The sequence below is a fragment of the Hyalella azteca genome, unplaced genomic scaffold (assembly GCF_000764305.2).
Source record: "Hyalella azteca isolate HAZT.00-mixed unplaced genomic scaffold, Hazt_2.0.2 contig12167, whole genome shotgun sequence".
NCBI lineage: Eukaryota > Metazoa > Arthropoda > Malacostraca > Amphipoda > Hyalellidae > Hyalella > Hyalella azteca.
Window position 1 is genome coordinate 1 of NW_025942131.1, and position 13694 is coordinate 13694.

Genomic DNA, 13694 nt, shown 5'->3' on the forward strand with positions numbered 1-13694 from the left:
TACCACGATCCTCTGTAGTGGCTGGCAGCCTGGCACGCCAACTATCACAACAGATGCTGGCACTGCACTGCATGAATGGTGCTTGTACACTGCACGACTGGTGTTTGTACAAATGTACAGTAAACTACACCACACAATACATGAACACAAATGAAACACGTACACACAACCACGCTACACGACTGATGCTGCACGCTGCACATCGTGCAACACGTGCATCAACAAAGTGAACACTGAACTTCATTCACCAAAATAATCGTCTCAAGCACCCGTATTAATAACGAAGGGCCCTTATCAACACAGGCACCAATAACGTAGGCAGGCTAAGGCAGCCCATCACCATCATTAACAAAGAGTGAAGTCGGACGAGGTATGTTCTATTGCCTATTAATGTAGACGAACTGCAAAATCGCCCGATCGAGTGACGCAACGAACAGCTCAAGGGTTCTTCGGTTGAGAGAAGCCGTTCTGAAAATACCGGAACCCATGATGTCACTGGGCATGGGTAGGCACTGCCGCACTAGTAGCAAGTGTTATTGCACCATCACAATAACACCAGCAAAATTCGCGCACTAACGATGTTTCGCTTGATATTACTTGGTTTTATCAAGCAGAGAAAGAGTTAGTGATCAAGCACAAGCAGTGATGACAACGGCTCTTTTCTCAGGCGTCATTACGGATTTACTGGGATACACTCGACACGATCTGCGACTAACTACAGCATTTCAATGTTAGAAAATATTTGCACTGGCAAAATAGCTTTCGTATACAAGTCAGGAAATTTACGTGCCTTTATATTTCGAATTTGACTACATACGGAACGTTTTAGTCAACATTACCCTGTTCGCAAAAGTTCCTAACTTCTAGCAACTCTGGTGGCAGTCAGGGTAAGACTATGGTCAAACGCCTAGGATTGCTCCTTTTCAAATTACTAAGCGATTCGTCATAAAACAATATTTTTTACCCGCAAAATGCATTCTTGAAAGGCATTTAGAATCTGTGATAACGGGAAGCATGCCGCCAACACGGGCATCAGTAAATAAAATTTAAAATCCCTAACCTAGGTGAAAAATTTGCAGATAAGAAAAGTAATCCGACGTCGCCATTACTCCACGTAATGATGAGACCGGCATAATGATTTTGCAAAGTCCTCGCTTTTAAAATGTCAAATTTAACTTGCCACAAAGATGGTCAATCAATGAATGACAAGGTCATAGTATTTCAGCAATTAACCTATTGATGAACGGCTACATGGCTACAAAGTGATTGACTGCGACCGTTGGTCCGGTTGGAAGCTACGTAGTACGGTACCGAGACTGGCGTTAGCGTTAGGGCGGTTAGGCCATTGATTACTTGACTAAAGTCCGACATTTCAAGAACCATCGACTAGCCTAGTATTTTGCTTTATGCTTAGTACCTAGGTATGAAGCCGTGTTGGTATGAAGCATCGGGAAGGAAGGCTAGTAGCCGACATATGATCGCACACATTGTAACCGACATAGTGACTACAGAACAAGTCACCGCTAATAAAGCACACAGGACGAGTCTTGACTAAACCTTCACTGATGCAACCTAACTACCAACACCAAAACTAACTCCAAAAAATCGATATCTCACGCCAGACAAAACTCACCTCCGTCATCATGTTGTGTGTAGGTAAAGCTAATTTCGTCGAGATGTTTTATTAATATAACTGGACTAAAAATTAGGTTTTAGTCCCTTAAAACGATGTTGTAAAAAATTTCGTCACGAGAGGAGCGGCACCTTCGAGGATGCAGTGCACACCCACCACCACACAGCACGGAAGCCAGTGGCAGACTGAAATCTGAAGCAACTAGCAAGTTCGTGAGGGAAAAGAGCGCCTCCATTTAAAGAGAGTAATAAAGACGTACGACCACAAGGAGACTAATCGTTCAGGCGAAATCGCCAATCAATCTTGAACAATGATTTATTTGTATAAATTAATCGAAATAAGAACACTTCTATAATCTAAATCAAAATTAACAACACTCTGCTGGCCAACACGAACTTAATCTAACAAATGTTGATCACAATTACAGAATAGAATAGAATAGAAATGTCGGCACTGAAGAAATAGGCCCATGGCCTGTTGCCGATTCTTGAATTTAATCGAAATATTCATTAATAAAGAGACTTCCGTAATCTTTCGTAACTGCCTATACGACGATGTTCGATGTTCAGGTTTCCGCGAAATATTACCATAATAATTTGGGTAATTCAACTGATCGTTGTATAAGCGTTACCACCTCGTTACCAACAGCTCCACACAATCGTGAGGCTTGAAAAGATTTTAATTTCAAGTGAAGATAAGTGACAATGTGAGAAATTTATTATTTCGAGAAGATTATAACGACAACGATCATCGCAACATTCGCTTGACATCACAGAACTTATGACCGTGGCAGAATCTTCGACATTATTATTTATATATAATCTTTTTATTTCTGAGATCGAGCCCCGAGTCACTGATGACCCAAGTCATGGTCAGATCGTTGTCATGGCAACGAGCTCCCATGCTGTGAAGACTGTAAGGGATACGAGGGAAGTGAGGTCAGAGAGAGCTATGAGGGCCAAGCTGATTTCCCCTCAAACCCTGTGAGTCGTGATCAAAGAACTTACTTATACCGATTGCATATGTATCAGGCAACTCACGTCAGGATAATTCAGGTGTATAAATGGCTTCTTCAGAAATGGATGCCGTAATTTTTTTACCCCAAATTAGCCCATCATGACTTTGTAACATCCTCACGATGATCACCCCATAGTGACCTGTTTATCCCCTATTTTCAGATGATTACCTATTTTTATCCCCTATTTTCAGACGATTACCTTTCCTGACGGGTCCGTACCCCATCATCAGATATTACAATTATTACATTATTCTTGAAACATATATACCGACTATTCGACTAAAACCGTTGGTATCGACTCACCAAAAATACCTCACAACTTCCAAATTTTCTTTCGTTGCCTTCCATGCGAAGTAAATCGCTGCGGACGAATGATCACGAATGCACTCTGATGAATGAGAATGTCGGGGTGTTACTTTCATCGTTGGAACCTGACTCTTTGAGTAAGACTTAAATTTCCGAAGTGATTAGTGTAACGAAAATAGGTCAGGGCCCATACTTTCAAAACTCGCTAAGTGAACGTAAGTACTTACGCTCTATTTTCTTGCCTATGATTGGTGGATTTTGCTTGAAAGGCCGTCAATGATTGGCTGATGAACTTACGATCTCTTAACTTTTTTTGAAAGTATAGGCTCAGGTCAGTCCACTTAGCTGCATTGCTGTTTGTCCCAGCGGAGCTAGTGAGTGGTCGAAAACTTCATTCACCGACGCACAAATGGGGCCATTGCTCACAGCGGCTCCAACTGCGTTCTACTCGTATAAATTCAGTTAGTTGAGTAGCGTTCTGTAAACAGTAATTTAATGAGTACGTAGTTTAAACGGAACAACTAAGATAAGTGGATAGAAATAAATGTAAACAATTTTTTTGTGTTTTATTTTATAGGAATGTGGCTGCAGGCCTCAGCACCAATAAAGCACACAATTTAGATATTGGTCATAAAATTTAAATGATTATTGTGCGTGCACCGCAAAACACGCAGGACACAGTTGAAAACGTACAAGTTGAAAAGTACTTTCAACAATACCTGTAATTCTGCAGCAATATTAAAAAATATAACTCAGTACTCACTGCAGTGAGTGACAGCTAGAGAGCGCATTTTCTCGTCGACGAAAACGTGAGGTCACGGACGGACGGACAGACGGACAGACAGACAAAAAGACAGACAGACGGACATGGCGAGCACAATATTGCATTATTTCCATAAATGAGAAAATGCGCTAAAAACGCAACGGCGTTGTTTTTTTCAGTCTTATCAACCACGACCAAAAACGAATTTTGTTGTGTGGAGTTTTTTACTATTGTGCGGTAGTAAAATAACCGCATGTTAAATGCCCTTTCAAACTAATAATCTAATTCAACGTGTAGATTATTAAACCACGGGAATTGCTTCGCTTTCAGTTTAAATTTTATTCCCAGATCTATGCTTAAATATCATAGTTCATCATAAATATATAGGTCGCTAGCATATTTGAAGTGTGTGTGTAGGTACTGTGTAGACTCATAGAAAGCTTAATTCTCATTATTGTTTCCGCTAAGTTTTTCAAACAATATTACGATGAATGAAGCTTAGAACTGATATTGATCATGAAATTAGAACTTTCATCGAAAATCGACGAGGTTTGTTGGAATATGGACCTTTGATTGGCTTAATAACTTACGTGATAAATTCCTAGAATTATGGCCAGGCAAGTGTAGATAAGGTGTTGCACTGGGCATATACTTTCAAAAAAAGTTAAAAGATCGTAAGTTCATCAGCCAATCATTGACGGCCTTTCAAGCAAAATCCACCAATCATAGACAAGAAAATAGAGCGTAAGTACTTACGTCCACTTAGCGACTTAGCGAGTTTTGAAAGTATGGCCCCTGGACTTGACTAGAGATGCGTCCTCTAGTTAGGACAGCCTCCACGCGTTTCATCAACCATGGAATGCAATAAAGCATTAATGTCCCCAGTAGCCTGTACGAGAACAGTGCGTATCGCATAGCGCTTAGATACAAGTATGTAGATAGAGTATACAATGTTAATTTGAATACGAATTACAGAAGAATTCGGAACCTCTTTAAAATTTCTGATATTACACCGACTGTACAACTAATCGGATTAGCCATAAAATTTAATTTCTTGTTCGTTTCGCAGCGGGAAGTAGGCAATGACATAATCACTCATCAGCCCCAAGACTTGAATGAATGTTCTTGCAGTGGCGGACCCAGCGCACCTTTTTTTCCAATTTCCCTTGAGTGACGCGTATCGATTTTAGAGCGCCTCCTGAACTGCACCCTAAGGCCTGATGCTGCTCCTCTGTACCCTCGTGATAATGGTTTTCTCCTGGAAGCAATGACTTAGGCAAGGCTCACGCATCTCATACTTGAACCCCATTGCGACCATAATATTTACACTGCTGTAGAACACGTTGCCTTGGATTTTTTGCTAATCGAGCCTGCCATCAAAATTGTTTTAGATTACAACTTCAATTACTCTCTCGTGCAGTAGAACAAATAACGCTGCTTTGCAGCGGAGAATTAGAACAAATGATCCTAAAGTTCAAGTTTGTATTGTGTGCTGTTCGATGCTGCAAGACGCTCATGCGAGTTGCCACAGTAACACGTAAGCAGTCATACAACGCCACAAATTGCATCAACCATCGATCATTGAATATTCAATTAAGACTGCGTTCTATGAGCAGTACATTGTTCCTTATTCCGAATCCTTGGTAATGATGAACGTAATATGCTGCACCAGTTTTTCCAGGAAATGCTATGCTTATCTGAAACTGATGCCACAAAAGCCCACACATATCATTCCACCTCATCCCAGACTCTACTGCTACCCCCTCTAACGAAAGTGAGAGAGCCAATGCAGCATATGTTCCTATGATTCTTCTCTTTACCCCTCTTCTTTACATGCGACCTCTCTTCTTATACTCAGATTGCTCTCGTTCCATCATCAATCGATGATGAAGTGGATGGATTAGGGGGCGAAGGTGCATCGAATTTGGGAATATGCGGACTACATGGATGTCGGCCAGTCGATCAGGCTGCCAGACATTGGTTGGAGTCTTGGAGAGTGGAGACTCTCAGAGACTCAGACTTGGGATAGAGTCAGTGTCGCGCAAGCTTTGGTCGTGGATGTGGTGCGCTCGTGCGCGGTATGTTACCCACTAACCCAGCCAGAGGAGTTCCATAGTTTACTTTGTTTTGATAGAGCAGTCATGTGGGATCAGTCTTTTGTAAATAGATGATTTGATGAACTTTGGATGAAGAGTGACCATCACTGGAACTTCTCTTCCGCTCAAGGTTTGTTTTGAACGTTCAATGTAAACGTTGCTTCCCTTTTTTTCTTACTATGCATTTTCTCGTTTGTTTGGGCGGACCGCGAAAGACATATCAGATTCTGCTGTCGGCAGTACGTGAATAGGAGCAGTGGATTCAGAACGTTGACCCATATGGATTTTGATTCAGATTTTTTTATTTTCTCCTTGGTCGCGGGCAGCCAGATATACATATACGAACTGACACAACGTTTGAAGTCGATTCCAAACACAGACTTCGGTCAATAGAGTTGATTACATTATTTACATAAAACCTCTAAAAGCTTTGATCAAATGTCCCGATTAAGACTTGAACTATTAAGATCTGAATATGTTTAAGAATTTGGGTCATGGACGAATAAAGCTTCCTATTTTTTTAGCCATGTTTTTGTCTTAATAACTTCATGATCACAGAAATTATGCCTGCTTAGGTAAATTACTTTTTATTCACAAATCAAAGCATCAAATGCGGTACATTTGTGTTTAACGGCGGTGAATTATTATAAGTAAAATTATACGAGTTTATTTATGACTACCTTAGACATGAATCGGTGCCTTGTACAGTACTCTGTTATACATGTTATGTTTATTATAAATGTTATAACATGTTATGCCAATTGTACGGTATTTACATATAATTGGTACCTATATATTGTGCAATAAGCGTGTGTCCGAAATCTCATACCGGATATAGTGATAAATAATGCTTTCAGCACGATAGTTATCTCTTAGATATGGTGGAAGTCTAGTAGCTACTTCAAACTATCGTCAGTCATGAAAAGATCCGGTCAAATGACACGAGTTTAGATCTATGAACATGACACGAAAAGGAAAAGATTCGGCGACAGGCCACATCAGGCCTACACTTCAGCGCCGACATCACTATGTTATGTTATGTTATGTTATATTCCCAGAGGTCACGTGATACTGGTAAATCTACTCTCTAAATTGCCGCGCCTTAATATGAAGATGTCACGAGACTGCCTCCTCCTACAGTGTCGCGGAAATCTTATTACTGCACTTAATTTATTCGCCGAAATTCGGTATTAAATACTACTAAACAAGCTAGTTGCGCTTGCGTGCTAGAAAAAAATCACGCCTGTGTAAATGCTTCTACTCTCGTACCTACATCTGTGTTGATGTTGTTTCGATTTATTAGCTCGTATGTTGATCCTCTTCGAGAAATTGCGAAAAACGGGAAGTACACAAGGGAAGTTTGTTGGATATCGCAATTGCGCAAAGAAATGGAGTATGCGTTTGGGGACTTTTCATCATATGTACTTGAATGAGATGTTGAAAATATTCTAAAGTGAGACCTCAAATTAAGGGATTGATCTCAATCATGAATTTCGTCAAGACATTACTTCTCCTTCGTGTTATCGATACTGAATGAATTCAGTTCAAGCTTAAGCCGCGCTGAAGGCTTAAGAAAAATCGCTCACACAATAAAAAATATAACTCAGTACATCAATAAATGTTCAAGATATGGATTTTTATTTTCAACAAAATCGCTCCAATTGACGGAAATCGCTGCAGAAGCACATTTTCATTTATTTCTGCTGGCTATTTGGACATTTCATTCAAACTGCTGGCATTTGCAAATGCCATTAAAACCGTAAAGTATTTAAACATGTCATAAAATTGTTGAATAGTTGAACATGTTGTCAATTGGGCATGTCATTTGGAATGCTTATATGTTTAGTATTATACGAAACGCTGGAATTTGAATATGTTATATGAATGAAAGATAATTATGCATGATATTTAAATTTTTACCCATTCTCTGAGCCCATTCATGGATTACGTGTTGTTCGAACTTATCATGTGAACAGGTTATTTACAATTCGTAAATATTTAGCTCCATCAACTGAACGTCTTACAAGAATTCGCGATATGACCATGCTTTTCAAACAAGGTTTACCAGATGTTCTAAAAACTTGGTAGGTATCTAAAACTTATTGAATGGAAAGTCCTTCGATCAACTGAACTAAATGGAAAAAATATAACTCAGTACTCACTGCAGTGAGTGACAGAGAGCGCATTTTTTCGTTGACGAAAACNGTGAGTGACAGAGAGCGCATTTTCTCGTCGACGAAAACGTGAAGTCACGGACGGACAGACAGACGGACATGGCGAGCACAATAGTGCATTTTTTCATAGATGCGAAAATGCGCTAAATATGAAAAATCTTTCCCAAATCCTTCAATGGATCGCATCAACAATAACGTGTACGTATTGGATCGTAATTGTTCCAGTTGCCACCATAACCACAGCCGCACGAGCAAGGGAGGCGGTTAGGCAATTGCTTCTTGTCGCGTCTCGGTCGCGGTTCTGTGGGCGTGCTCTTCTCGGAAGCAAAGATAGAAGATGATATGAAATAATGTTCTACAGGTAATTTGGCTATAATGCCATACACGAGAAAACCATTCTCGGGTAACACGCCTCGTACAACGATCGCATGTCAAGCAGGCGACGCCGCGCTGTAGGCGAGTTGCAGCTTCATGCAATCTATTGCTGCGCTCGGGCATTAACGAAATAGTATGATGTTATTGAGTTACGGCGGTTGTCGCCTTATTAAGTGACACTATTATTATTGCATGACCACCGTGTCATTGACTGAGAGCTGCGTCGATGAATGACAGCTGTTTTTTTTACTGCGTCACTCCCCATGTTATTTAGCTACCTTGGACTTTCATACCACGTGGTTTTTTATAGATCTGGGCCCATACTTTCAAAAAAAGTTAAGAGATCGTAAATTGATCAGCCAATCATTGACGGCCTTTCAAGCAAAATCCACCAATCATAGACAAGAAAATAGTGCGTAAGTACTTACGTTCACTTAGCGAGTTTTGAAAGTATGGCCCCAGGATCAGAGGCGCAGCTTATATTGTTAAGTTTTATACTAGAACCACAGTTTAACACGTAAATAACGCTCGCCTCTCCTTCAGTCTGGCAAGCTCAGCAAAACTTTGCACCTATTTTTTTAAATTTGCTCTTATTTTCAGAGTGTTTATGATTTATCTAGTTTCTAAAAACTTTTAATTGACGATGAATGATTTAAAAGATGTATGCATATATCGCAAAAAATGGTATGGTCCTTTGATAACATAGATGCATCAAATAATAAAATAGAATAGAAAAAGAACTATTCACTTATTGAAATATAAAACTCTATGACAATATTCATCACAGTGTCAGTGTTCTTTCGAGGTCAGGGTTCTTGACAACCTCTCACTGGTTTTCCGATTAACATTAATATCATTAGGAATTGAAACCTTTGAGTCAACTATGTATAGACTGATGTAAGGTAATCTGCACGTCGGTTTGCTCCTCTGCAATTAATTGTCACAGCCTATAAATAACTAAACTACCATTGATTCCTATTGCTCCTCTGCAATTGTAACAGCCTATATATAATTAAACTATCGTTGATTCCAATAAATAGACAAGGTACTAAGTGTACACTGTACAGTCATGCCAGTGATGCCATCCATATGTTGCGACCAATCACTCAACACTACATGTGGGATGCCGCGCAGTTTGTAACATGCCTGCCGCCTTGAGGTACAGTCAGACCTGAGGTGACGTCGCTCTTCAATTCTCTGTTCAGCAAGCTTACGATTCCTGCATCTAATTTTACAGTAAGGCTGGCCTGGGGCTACTGACCAGGGGCCATACTTTCAAAACTCGCTAAGTGGACGTAAGTAGTTACGCTCTATTTTCTTGTCTATGATTGGTGGATTTTGCTGGAAAGGCCGTCAATGATTGGCTGATGAACTTACGATCTCTTAACTTTTTTTGAAAGTATTACCCCAGGGCCTATACTTTATAAAAAGTTAAGAGATCGTAAGTTCATCAGCCAATCATTGACGGCCTATCAAGCAAAATCCACCAATCATAGACAAGAAAATAGAGCGTAAGTACTTACGTTCACTTAGCGAGTTTTGAAAGTATGACCCCAGCCTGGCTGAACACTCACCCCTGGGGATGTAAGGAGTGCGTTCAGTGTTCAGTGCTCCGCTGCAGTAGCAAATCTCTCTAGGACGTCGATTTTTTCTTCTCCTTTCTTCGCCAGGATTTGTGCGCCGAGCAGCAAGATTTATATAGGTGCGCGCTCTCGGCGCAGGTTAATTTGTGGCTGTTCTCAAGTAACTTCTTCGGTGGCGTTACTGTGAACAACGTTCTTCGAACTTTTTGCTCATTCAAATTTTTTTTTGGCTAATTTTGTTCAGTTTCGTTCCTTCACATTAATTCTCGTTTAGTCTAATTTATTTGTGTAATTCATTTTTAACATTTTGATATGTGGCTTGCCTTACCAGTTACCTGGCGTTCATTACAAGAAATCTAGCTGATTTGCATCGAGTCTTGATATTTTTACTGTGTCTGTATTCGACTTGTACAATTCCAATCTAGACGTTCTCTTCCTCTTCTCTACAAACTCCACGCCTTCCCTCACATCCCACTCCGCCCCATCTCCAACTCCCCGTCCTCCCTTTCCTTCGTCAAGCGGAAGTGGCTCTTCCGCTGCTGATGACGGGGAAACACTGTATACAGTGCACGCTGTAAATGCTGAGCAGACAGCAGACACTGCAGACTCCAACTCCCCGTCCTCCCTTTCCTTCGTCAAGCGGAAGTTGCTCTTCCGCTGCTGATGACGGGGAAACACTGTATACAGTGCACGCTGTAAATGCTGAGCAGACAGCAGACACTGCAGTGAAAGTGCGCCGTGCAGTGTACAGCTCCTGTATATATATAGGCTGACACAGCTATAGCCTGTGCGCTACTTAAGCTTCGTTGTCTGCATTAAGTTGGTCGTCCTGGTCATTGTGTGCAGCAGAGATTTGTGTCACCACAACTTTCTACATCTTGCATGTACATTGCACCTCTCAGTTATAACTTAGAGTCTCTGCACAGCTCATCTGTGTGTTCCATTAATTCAATATGGGACATAATTAGACTCGATACTAACGAGCCTAAACGGGCCACGATACATCGAATTCTTAATAATATAAGGTAAATTCACTCCCTAAGTAAATAAATATATAATACTTTTTATCACCTGTTCTGTATAAGTCTGTCATGTTTACGGGATGCACATCATCCGCAATACCGACCCTGCAGGGCCAATACTTTCAAAAAAATTAACAGATCGTAAGTTCATCAGCCAATCATTGACGGCCTTTCAAGCAAAATCCACCAATCATAGACAAGAAAATAGAGTCGAAAACGTCCAGTCGAGGTCAGGGTTCAAAAATTATCAAATGAATGATAACTGCATGGTTTACTGCGTATTGCTCCGTGGGGTTATTGACAGTCTATCTCACCGGGGATTTTCACCCAATGGTTACACTCAAGGCTTTTTGCAACGACGCGTGCTGGTTGTTTCCTCCTGATTTTTATCTTCTGGGTCGTTTGCATTCATACGTCAAGATTGTCCTTGCTCGATTGTCCTTACCTGCAATCATTTGCCGTGGCAGGTGCTGGCTTTTTTTTACCCCCCTTGTTACCCTCGTCGCTATGTGCGACCCTCGGTACGGTTAGCTAAGACGTAGATTTGAAAACACACTGTACAGCGAAACGGCTGAAATATTTAGTGAAAACAATTTATGATACTAAATGACTTCATGCATCGCAGACTGCTTCTTCGAACATTTTATCAGACTTCACTGACTCTGTCGTCAAACATTGCATCAAGCATCGCTCTCTACCTCGTCAAACATTGCATCAGGCATCGCCCTCTACCTCGTCAAACATTGCATCAGGCATCGCCCTCTACCTCGTCAAACATTGCATCAGGCATCGCCCTCTACCTCGTCAAACATTACATCAAGCATCGCCCTCTACCTCGTCAAACATTGCATCAAGCATCNAAGTTTCAAAATTAATTTCCTACATATGAAAAAAATTTTTGATCCGCAAAATTTTATTTTTCTACTTCCTTGATGGTCCTACTTCGCATTACCAAAAATTCGAATTACAAGAAATAAAAATGTAAATTTTTATAATTACCATTAAAAATGTACAGCCCTAAAACCATAAATCACATTAGTGAATAGCCTGAGCGCAGACACAAATCTCAAGTCTAAGCCGATTTTCGTATGGAAATAACTGGCTGCAGGAAACCATCATTGCCAAGCTTTGCATGAACTTTCGTAATTTCTTTCTACAGTAACGCAGCTTCCGACATAATTCTGACCTACAGCGTAATCGCCCACAACCCTCAATGACAAAGCAAATCAATTGAATTAGACCAACCAGACCTCAGCCAGAACGCCCAGTGCCGTTCAGTATTTGCCCCCATCCGATAGTTTTACTCCAATTAAAAAAAGCGCGTCATGACTGTCCAGCATCCATCCACCTCACCATCAAGCCGCCAGCAACTAAAGACTGCATAAAATATGCTCTTGATAAAACAGCTCGATGTCGAACAGTACAGCAAGGTACGCTGCTATGCTGGCTGAGCAAAATGCTTGAAATGGAGTGCGTGTTTCTCTCTGATCGTAATTCCTGTCTCTTATACACATCTAGATGTGTATAAGAGACAGCGACTGCACTGACGACACACGCCAGCCCGTGGAAGCTGAACGACCGTGGATGAAAATATATTGAATATCAAGCAGGCGCAAAAAATACATGCACATGTTGCCAGTGCTAAGTTAAAATTCAGTAAGGCTGGTCTGAATATTGATGGCGGAAACATTCATCCCATGTTGTCCTTCTAAAGAATAACTTGTACACAACTTCCGATCCCCTGCCTCGTTAGAAGAAGGAAGTCAACTCCGGCCCAACAATTAATGGACGTTGCAGCTGCCTCTAGCCTGCTGCTGCTGGTCACTGTAATTACAGACTAAACAATTTTTTCTATTTTGTATTGAAACATTATTTTTTTCATCGATTGAAATTAATGATTGGTAAATGATTTTATTAACTATGAATTATGTATCAGTTTTTAACAGCACATATATGATCTTGGCATGTCGCACGCACACTCAAAGAAATGAGTGAAAATTTGTCTAACTAACGTTCCACTTTTTCCTTTTGTTTAGGTCATCCTAACTCAGGTTGGCCCCGGAAAATAGACTTACCAGTGCTATGTGGAGACACTGTGTCATCACTTTGGACAAAATGACACACAATTTTTTCTCAGTGGAGCGGTCGTGAAAAAAAGGACAAAGGTAGCGGGTGGAGTCATGGGCCGTCAGCACGAAGCCGGACGTGCTTCTGCCGCGATCAAATCAACTCAATAATTACGAGCTGCTACGTTGCCAGGCTCCCGGCGTTCAGGGCCCATACTTTCGAAACTCGCTAAGTGAACGTAAGTACTTACGCACTATTTTCTTGTCTATGATTGGTGGATTTTGCTTGAAAGGCCGTCAATGATTGGCTGATGAACTTACGATTTAACTTTTTTTGAAAGTATGGACCCTGGGCCTATACTTTTAAAAAGGTTAGGAGATCATAAGTTCATCAGCCAATCATTGGCGGCCTTTCAAGCAAATCCACCAATCATAGACAAGAAAATAGAGCGTAAGTACTTACGTTCACTTAGCGATGTCTCTTATACACATCTAGATGTGTATAAGAGACAGCGCTAGGCCCATACTTTCAAAGAAAAGTTAAGAGATCGTAAGTTCATCAGCCAATCATTGACGGCCTTTCAAGCAAAATCCACCAATCATAGACAAGAAAATAGAGCGTAAGTACTTACGTTCACTTAGCGAGTTTTGAAAGTAT

General features: G+C 40.8%; 1 protein-coding gene across 1 annotated transcript in view; it reads left to right on the forward strand.

Annotated features, from left to right (window-relative positions):
• Window positions 1-5766: 5766 nt before the first annotated feature.
• The window catches only part of LOC108672358, a 36544-nt gene continuing 28616 nt past the window's right edge, over window positions 5767-13694 (forward strand). The window contains exon 1 of the mRNA XM_047883161.1: window positions 5767-5946. The gene's annotated coding sequence lies outside the window, so the exon portion shown is untranslated. The remainder of the gene's footprint in view (window positions 5947-13694) is intronic.